Source organism: Oratosquilla oratoria, chromosome 4, assembly GCF_046742065.1.
Source record: "Oratosquilla oratoria isolate Oo_2021 chromosome 4, ASM4674206v1, whole genome shotgun sequence".
NCBI classification, from domain to species: Eukaryota; Metazoa; Arthropoda; class Malacostraca; order Stomatopoda; family Squillidae; genus Oratosquilla; species Oratosquilla oratoria.
Window position 1 is genome coordinate 45,929,792 of NC_134780.1, and position 10,000 is coordinate 45,939,791.

Consider the following 10,000-nt stretch of genomic DNA (forward strand, 5'->3'; position numbering starts at 1 on the left):
GTGTGTGTGTGTGTGTGTGTGTGTGTTTGTGTGTGTGTGTGTATGCGTGCAACGCTTCTTTTATGTACTCGCAACTGATAATAAAAAACATTAAATAGGTTGAGCCCTCGTTTCTTGAGGAAAAATACATAACCCTTATTGGTCAAAATAGAAATTTCATCTAAACTTTTAAAAGTGAATCACTGATAAAAGCTTTAGTTATCATCATCGGTCGAAGCTTTCACAATTTCATCGACTTACATAACTAGAAAGGCTCTTACACTTAAAATTTTTAATGCGTTTTACTAGAAATTTAGTCCCTGAAAAGTTTCTTCCTGAATGTTTTTGTTTTTCTTTGAAGCTCAAGTAAATATAATCTTCACCTACATTGAACATCTTGACGAATTCACGTTTGCTTAATCCATTTGTAGAAATAGGATTCACAGTTAACAATCAGGTATTGCTTGTCTTTGGTCTGAATTTGTGTATAGATAATGGAACATAATCAGAGCTTTTAATTTGGGGTATAATAGTCATTTGTTTTTCCCAAACCTTGTTTATAATTTAGCTCATAATTCCTCCTATACAAAAATAAGAATGAATTTCGTGGTTGTAAATCTTTCCTTGTCTTGCTTACAGTTTAGTTCTGAGAACTATTTGTCTTTCTTACTTACCCAAGTTGTATAATAAAATGAAGTTGGCGTTAATAGGGTGATTTTTCAGGTCAGCTTTCTGTGAAAGGAAGAGAGAAACATTAATATTACATCGTCGGTTTTTGCTTCGTTTCTTCTAAAAAAAATATACTAATTTTTTTTAAAGAAATTTTAAGAAATCTTCTGCCCTGATATTTTTGTCTTTTTCCAATTTCTCTCCGTGCTATTCACTAAGTTTAAGATGAACTGGAAATACACGAACAATGTCGACAGTTTAGTAACTGCAGGCTTAACAATGATTGTAATCATTATGATATTGGAAGTATTTAATCAAGAATGTAATTATATTGATGATTATCATAAAAACATGAGTCAAAGGCAGCAGAAATACTTTCTGACGACGACAACGACGATGACGACAACGACGACGACGACGACGACAACTACGATGATAACGACAGACATAAACATGCACAGGGACACATACATGATTTTACATAAACATCATAAGTATTATACGCACACATGGACATTTGACAATTTTATATTAGAAAATAATTATAAATGTTCTAGTTCTTAGTACTTACATATAATGACGAAGCTATATCCCCCGGAGCTTCTAGAAACTCTTTCTAAATCTATCGTAACATTAAAATATAATACGTGATGTTTGAAAAATTAGTATTTTCTGGTAAGGAAGGAATGGCCTTGCCATCGTGATTGTGGACTCGTGTTAGGGTTTGGGGTCAGAAGGAGATAAGATAAAGCTCTTGTCGCGTCACTCTAATCTTGACAAGCTCCGAATACCAAAGCACAGACTTCACTGGAACCCAAGTCCTGGAATACCCCAACTCCTGGAATACCCCAAGTCCTGGAATAACCCAATATCAAGATATTTTCCTAATGTTCCTTTCTGGGTGAGATGTCTTCTTAAGCATTGGAGTGAAATGGTAACTTTTACCCTATTTGTAAGGGAGTCTTAGGAATGGAAGTCTGGTATCAAATAATTTTATTTTGGAAAGGATATGTAGAGGTCCAAGTTATTTTTTTTTTTATGTTTTTGGCAAATTAATGGTGTTATATTGTACCGATTAAGCAAGGCTGAAAAACGTTTGTTTCGACTGTAAAATTTTTATGATATGAATTTCGACAGAATTCACTGTATTTTTTTTAAGAAATTATAAAATGGTAAAATATATAAATAAATAAATAGATAAATAAATAATGAATAAAAAAGATACACAACTTGTTCCAAAAAGGCATATTTACACACACACACACACACACACACACACACACACACACACACACACACACACACACACACACACACACACACACACACACACACACACACACACACACACACACACACACACACACACACACACACACACACACACACACACACACACACACACACAGACGCACACACATACACTCGTGGCGCGTTGGTAGAGTTCCTGACTGCCACTACGGCGGTCCGGGTTTAAATCCCACCCAGGGTTGAAATGATTTCAGTATCGCTGCGCAGCGGTTGTTACTCCAACTCTCGTGGGCGCGGAGTTGTGTGTGTGTGTGTGTGTGCGTGTAAGATCACAGCATTACCCATAGATCGGTCATATACGGGCTCTGAGCTCTCTTCCGGGAGGGAAATAGCTGTCGATCACGAGTCTACCAGTGATCCAAGACCATGGTGAATCACACACACACACACAAACACACACACACACACACACACACACACACACACACACACACACACACACACACACACACACACACACACACACACACACACACACACACACACACACACACACACACACACGTACACACACACACACACACGCACACACGTACACACATACTCACACACACACACACACACGTATACACACAGTTGGATCTATTGATTACAAACGCAAATGTATACAAAAACACAGAAAAGAATACATATAGGAACACATGTTTTGGATAAATATAAACCTTGTTTTGTATTCAGCTTGACAAGGTTTATGTACAGGATCTGGGTACAACAGTACTAACAACTGTGACCTTGCAGTAATGTATCTAGTACTATAGTACCGATGATACTATTCTAACATATTTGTTCTAGTTTATAATGGCGATGGCTCACGTTGATATACCTGTCTGATTTTTAATTATATCACACCTCAGCGCTATTTTATTTATTTATTTATTAATTAGTTAGTCAATTAATCAGTTGACCGACAAATTGATTGGTTTATTCACTTATCTATTTATTTATTTATATTGCTTGAAGTGCCAATTTATTTTACTCGGAAAAAATGGCAGTACAGATGTAGAGAGTATTTTGTTCTTGTTTTGCAAAAGTGTAGGGTACATACAATAATGTATCATATTTTATATTCTCTTTCCAACATTATTTTTTTTTCAAAGTATGGAGTATAACTTACATTTCATTCACCAATTATATGAAAGATCAATGTCATAGTAAATATATCATTACGTAGGACATGCAGATGAACAAGGCATTGTGGGTAAGAAATAGAACGACAATCTTATTTTGATTTCGTTGAAGTCAAAACACATTTGGTTTGATTTTTCCAATTATTTTAATTTACTGCAATGTCATAGTAACTATTCACTATTTAGATCATTGAATAAAAAATATAGCACCGATTTAAAGGTATAGACCTGCTTCAACTAGAGCATAACATATCTAGGTGAATGACCTAAGAAAACTATAATAGTTACAAAGGATCAAATGAATAAGTGAATAGATATTTAAATAAAGTAAATAAATGAATAAATAAATATATAAATGGATGTTTAAAAAGGTAGATACATAAATAGATAAATAAATGAATATATAAATAGATATATAAATAGATAAATAATTGAATAATGAGATAAATAAAATGATAAAGCAACAAATAAATAAATAGGTAATTAGGGAAATCAATTAACGAATAGATAAATGAACAAGTTAATAAAAACAAAATAAATATATACATAGATAAACAAACAAAAATCAAAGGTGAATTTATCAGACGCAAAAAAAAAAGAAAAAAAAAGAAAAGAGACAAAACACATTTGTGAATATCATGAATCAAGATCGTCCATTTCAGAGGGCAGTGACGTCATGTCGAAGTACATATTTCTTTGAGGGAATAGCCTTTCGTGTCGACATAAAGGTCAGGGGTCGGTAAGGGCTTTACCACTACTGTTCTTGAATCACCTTTGGGGATTTTTGTTTGTCTTGTATTCGTCTGTTTTAGTTCGATTTACATCATGAACAGAAATGATGACACTATGAGATTTTGTTTATTTATTTATTTATTAATTTTCTTGAAAATATGATTGGAAGATTTGATTCAGTTGAGGGAACATAGAGCAGAACGGGGGGCTTGGTAGGACTATATATATATATATATATATATATATACATATATATATATACATATATATACATATATATATATATATATAAATATATATATATATATATATTCTTTTCTTTTTTACGATCAAAAGTCAACAACTCAAAATTTTGTAAAAATCAAGTGTTACATGACGTCTCCACAAAAAATAAAATAAGTAAATACATAGATAAATAAATAAACAAGCAGATAATTAGCAAATATATAAATAGATAAACAAGTAAATAGATAGATTAATAGATAACTATATCAATAAATAGATTAATAAAATGGACTAATAAAAGAAAAGATAATATATACGAGTATATATATATATATATATATATATATATATATATATATATATATATATATATATATATATATAGAGAGAGAGAGAGAGAGAGAGATACAAATACAGGAAAAAACTATTGAAACCATTTAACCAAAGTTGCTGGAACTAGCGAAATGCCCCCAAGAATCGAGATGGGGACATTGCGTGTCACCCTGCGTGTCATGTCAATGGAACGTTTCGAAACATGTGGTTTATGACACGTTCTGACAGCCATATAATGCGTCTGTACCATTTCAGGACACTTTGTGACCTGAGAAGACTGACTGGAACTAACAAAGTCTTCGAGGTCGTTTCCGAGACGACGTAGCTTCTGAACAGTGAGACATAAGAACACAAGAATGGAGAAGACTGCAAGAGACCATAAGGCTTACACTAGGCAGTTCCATGTCCATTACCACCTGTCATACCTGTCCGGAATGTTTCTCTAATCTTCTCTTAAATTTTAAGAGTTAGATAATTTTGTTTTAAGACTTAAAACAACCAATTGCTATAGCCCTCACTCGTTAACTATTCTTTTGGTAAACTAGCTCTTTCTTAAATCTAAGTTTGTCCAGTTCAAACCCATTACTGCGAATCTTGCTCTGTTGTCTTAACATGATGACCTTGCCTACCTCACGTTTGAATTCCTCGGGCATGTAGTTATGAAGAAATAATCTGTAGAAACTTTTTATGTAGTAAAATTTACCTGAAATTATATTTTCTTCATTTTTGGCTAATATATAAGAAAAGACGGCAAATGTGTCATTGGAACTTATATTCCGTGTTTTGGTTTAGGAGAAGTAGCATTATACTATCGTCGACAAAAATTCATTCCTTAGTATTTTCGTACTATGCTTATATAATCTTCGTTTTCAGTGATTCAGTAAGTTTCCTTATAGACTTATGTTGTCAATTGCACTAAAGCAATAGTGTTTATAATGTTACACCATGTCATCAACTTGGGACGTATTTTGTAGTTCTTGTGATTTTATTTCCACCAGTATCAGACGATTTTAAAGGAGGTCGTGATCGATGTCTTTTTTCTTCGACTTAGCGACCTATATAAAAAAAGACGTGGTTCAGAGCATCAGTCTGTACAAGCATACTATTTAAAATCTCCAGTCCATCTGTCAGGGAATATACTTTTGTTGAAGGTTGACAAATGTAATTAACAGACATAGAAAAACCTAGATGTAGGACTCACAATGTATCTACCACTTCTGCTTCTTCTGTTGGTTTACACAAATGTTGAAACAGTTGAAAAGTATATATATATATATATATATATATATATATATATATATATATATATTTATATATATAAATATATGTGTTGCCATTCATTTCTTCCATTGTCTTGACTTCAGGTGAACACGAACTTTGGGCTCCAACTGTGTGTTCGAGTGATACAACATGAACCTGTATACTACAAAGAGATTCATCGTCTTTCCTTGAGACCTCGAAGTAAGATGGCGAGATTTTCTCTCGATACGGAAATGGAGACAAGATGGCTCAGCGAGATTTGTCACCTGTTCGCCCCGAGGTGAGAAGGAGGAGGAAGGAAGGAAGGAAGGAAGGAAGGAAGGAAAGAAGGAAGGAAGGAAGGAAGGAAGGAAGAATGGGTGTGAAATGAGAGTACTGCTAGGATGTGTTGTAAAATATTAAATAACGAGAAGGAAATGTAGGAAAAATTAGGAGGATTATCCAATAAGACTGCTGGCTCCTTCTTGTACATACATCAGAGTGGAGACCAAGTATTCAATTAGAAAAGCTGTACGGAAAGAGAAGCGATGAAAGAAGGTCCTGTGCTAAGACTAAAGACAAGACTCAGAAGTAAAAAAACAAAAAACAAAAAAAACAAGAAAAACAAAACAAGGAATGATTTCCAAGCAATTAAAGAATTCGTTTACGGAAGTCAAGTTGATTAATGAGATGGATTACATACCTTTCTAAGGGAATGAGAGGTCGAAAGTAATCTAGACGCTCTCATAGTCTCAAACTAATATAACACAGGCAATAATCATAACTTCTTTCTCAAGAAGATCTATGGGAGAACCCAAGGACCATCGCCTGATACTGTGGGTCAACGGGTTTCTCAGTGAAATTTAAGGTAGCAGTTATTATTGCTGTTCAGATCAGAGGATATTACCATCGCGAAAGTATGTTTGGGCCAATGGTTTTGGTCTCTACAAGAGAGGTGGACAAGACAAAATAGACGTCCACCCCAAAAGATCCATTTGTACCATTTCCATGCTCTCCGTCACATTGCGTGGGTTACAAACAGAGGAGCGAGGAGCAACTCATCCACCACCCCCTCTGCATCGACTCATCTCCGGAGCAGATGCGGGGAACATCCCTTAGGGTCGTTTCGTCCATCTATCTCCTCAGAACCTTTCCACACATTCCTATACTTGTATTGTCAAAACAGATGTATACAAAACTTTTTTTCATCCCATCCTTCCATAATACTTGATCTTCCTCTTGGGCTTATTTAACTTCTGCTTACCACGTTTTTTTTCGTTTGTCTTTCTTTTTATTCTTTCCGTGTGCCCAAATCATCTCAACGTTGTCTGGTCCGGTCTATCAGACAAACTTCTTACATCACTTGTTCTCTGCCTTGCCTTCACATTCCTCATTCTATCCATTCACGAAACACAAATTTTGCTTTTCAAACACCTTATTCCCCATGCATTAGGTCTGTTTCTTTAAGTATCTCTTAGATTCTAAGTCTCTATTCCAAAAAATACCGTAGCAGAAATGTTGAGACTGTCTCCATTAATTCGTTCAGTTTTTCCCCGGCCAGCACTCAGACGAATTTTATTCAGCTGACAAGATGTTACGGTAATAGAGGTTGGTAGAAACTGTATAAACGTATTGTACGTGCACACGTATGTCCCCGAGATGGGATTGTGGCTTCATTAGATTACAAACTGAACTTCTGATCTTGTTCCTGTTCCATTCACTGCTTTGGATTGAATGTGTAATCAAATAAGGCTGTGAGTGTGAGAAATCTCACCAGGAGGTGCTTAGATGCGGCTGTGTGTAAGGAAAGTAATCATAAATGTTGTAAGTATGATTCTGTGTGATTGTGAGTGTGAAGTAGAGGGTTGGGGCTGTATGATCAATATATTGATTTGACGGTTAAAGAAGGAGCTAGCTGGGCAGAGGGGAGGAGGTGTGGACGGAGGAAGAGGAGGGAGAGAAAGAGAAGGGAGGAGATGTATTAGGAAGTGGCAAAGTGGGAAAGAGTAAGAGGAGGAAGAGAAAAGGGCTGAGGAAGAGAAAGAGGAGTATGAAAAAGAAAAGGCTGACGAGGAAGGAGAAGGTAGGAAGTAAACAATAATCAAGTAAAGGAGAGAAGAGGAGGGAAACTACGAAAAGAAAACGAAAGAACCGTAGTTATGTATAGTCACAATGCTCATTAGTCCTGGGTACTTTGGTGCAACACAATCTAAAGTCATATTTCTATAAAGCTGTCACTTTAGAATAGTGAAAAAGCTCACATGCACAGTGGGAAATGTAAAAAAGTAACTAGATTTTTTCTTTAGATTAAGTTAAGAATAAAACAAACGAAACAGACAAAATATTCAAAGAGGTATTTTCCTAAGACGTGAGCTTATCTTTATCCCTACCAGAAGGTAAGACAAAGCAATCTTGCAGGGTAAGATCAATATTAAGACCCGTGTTATTAGGAAATAAGCCTCTTAGATTACGTGTCAGTTGCAACCACAAGTACAAATGGGGATAAGATCTTTGTAAATGAGAAACTAAATAACGGATATGAACTAGGAAGACAACTTAACAGTATGTGGCAGTAGCCATGAATAACTGCTAGAGGATGATTTATGCATTCCGTGCCGAAGTGCTTTGGCCGAGGTGTTTTTTGTCGTATATTTTGCGAGCCTCTTTTTGAGCACTCAGATCAAAAGATACGGCGTTAGGTGTAATGCAATTGGAATACCATTCTCTTGTAGAAGTCTCAAATGGGATAGAAAATAGATTGTATGTGACAGCATTGTCTTGCGTGTGGCGAGCTGTATGCGCAACCAACTTTGACAGAAAATACCCTGATAAATTTTCTTTTACCTAGGAACAGGGACTAATTAAAAGTATGTGGATTTGATATTAGATCAATAGAAATTATCTCTAATCAACGGTTCGGGACTAAAACTTTCTTAGTCTGTGTAGATCTGATAAAAATAGATCTCCCGCATGTGTTCCAACATGCACAGTCCGGTTCAAGTCGGCACGCTTTTTGTTTCTAATAACAGTGGTTTCAATTTATATGTGCAGTTTTCTACTTTGATGTTACCTTTGGCTGGTACAACTAAACGTTTAATTATTATACTAACATTAGCACATTAATATCAGGGAGTAGTTGGAGAGGGTTTTGAGTTGAGAATTGCTTGCGTTCTGGACAGATAAAGGACGGAAGACCACAAGTAGGAAAAGAAAGAGCGACGAGCAAGGAATCGAAACGAGGTCAACAGAAAAGAAGATAAAGATGACATAAGAAAAACAAAAGAAAGAGGCAAAAATCGAGCATAACGAAAAAGATAAAGATAACATAAGACAAACAAAAGAGACAAAAATCGAGCATAATGAAATAGAACTCAGACAAAAGAGAACGCAAATCGCATGACATAAAAATCAAGTGAAAAAAGAAAGTAACGAATGCAGAAGAATAGTACATAAATTTCGTGAGACAAAAGAAAGAGGAGGCTGTCATACAACAGGAACAAAGGAAGAGTTCATAATTAACGGGCGGAGTCAAGAATGAAGATGGAAAGTGAAGACGAAGCAAACAAAGCCAAGAATAAAAGAAGGAAATGAATAAAGAAGGAAGGAAAGGAAACAAACACTCTTTATATAAAATTTAAAGATGAATCCCTTCATTGTGGGTAGAGTTGCATTAGCTAAATAAAATCACCTGACGGCAGTTAGAATAAATGATACATACATATACCAAAGGCTTTCCCCACCCCCCTTACAAGGGGGTAGCCAAAAGACAAAGGCATAGAGACCACTCCCACCCATTCCATCCCCTACATACTCCACTCCCCTCTACCCTCTTCCCTCCCTCTCAGGATAAACGATAACTTTGTAAAGTGCAAATAAAGGGTTCATCTTTTGATGTCTACAGGGATTTAGCTCGGAAGAATACAATCACCTGGATTTAGTCAGAATAGAAATAGAAAATATAGACGAGGAAAGGTTAATCGAGCCAGGCTCAACACACTGGTGTCTACAGGCGTTCCTATCAAGGAAATAAAAACCACATGACGATAACCATAACAACATAAAGCTCACATTTTACAGCAAGTATGTTTGTCCTCTTTGTTCTGTTGATCTGAGAGAAATGTAGACAATTATCGCTAATCCAGTGTCGACTATATTCTTGGGCAATTTCTTTAGCCGTATGGTACACAGTTTGTGATTAGAGGGAAGGAAGTTAATTACAAATCTTCCTAAAGTCGTGATGTAATAAGACGATAAAGGTTACATAATAAGCTTTCGGTTGGTGCAACCGACATAAGGTAAGTGATGTACATTTAAAGAGAAAGTGAGCCTCTATATAATATTCTTAGAGGTCAATGGGAGAGGTATTCACTAGGGGCAATATTGGT

The 10,000-nt window shown here is 35.6% G+C and overlaps 1 protein-coding gene across 1 annotated transcript in view; it reads right to left on the reverse strand.

The window, feature by feature from the left end:
• Window positions 1–10,000, reverse strand: part of LOC143024850 (acetylcholinesterase-like) — a 309,456-nt gene that overhangs the window by 149,238 nt on the left and 150,218 nt on the right. The window contains exon 2 of the mRNA XM_076184143.1: window positions 654–711. The gene's annotated coding sequence lies outside the window, so the exon portion shown is untranslated. The remainder of the gene's footprint in view (window positions 1–653; window positions 712–10,000) is intronic.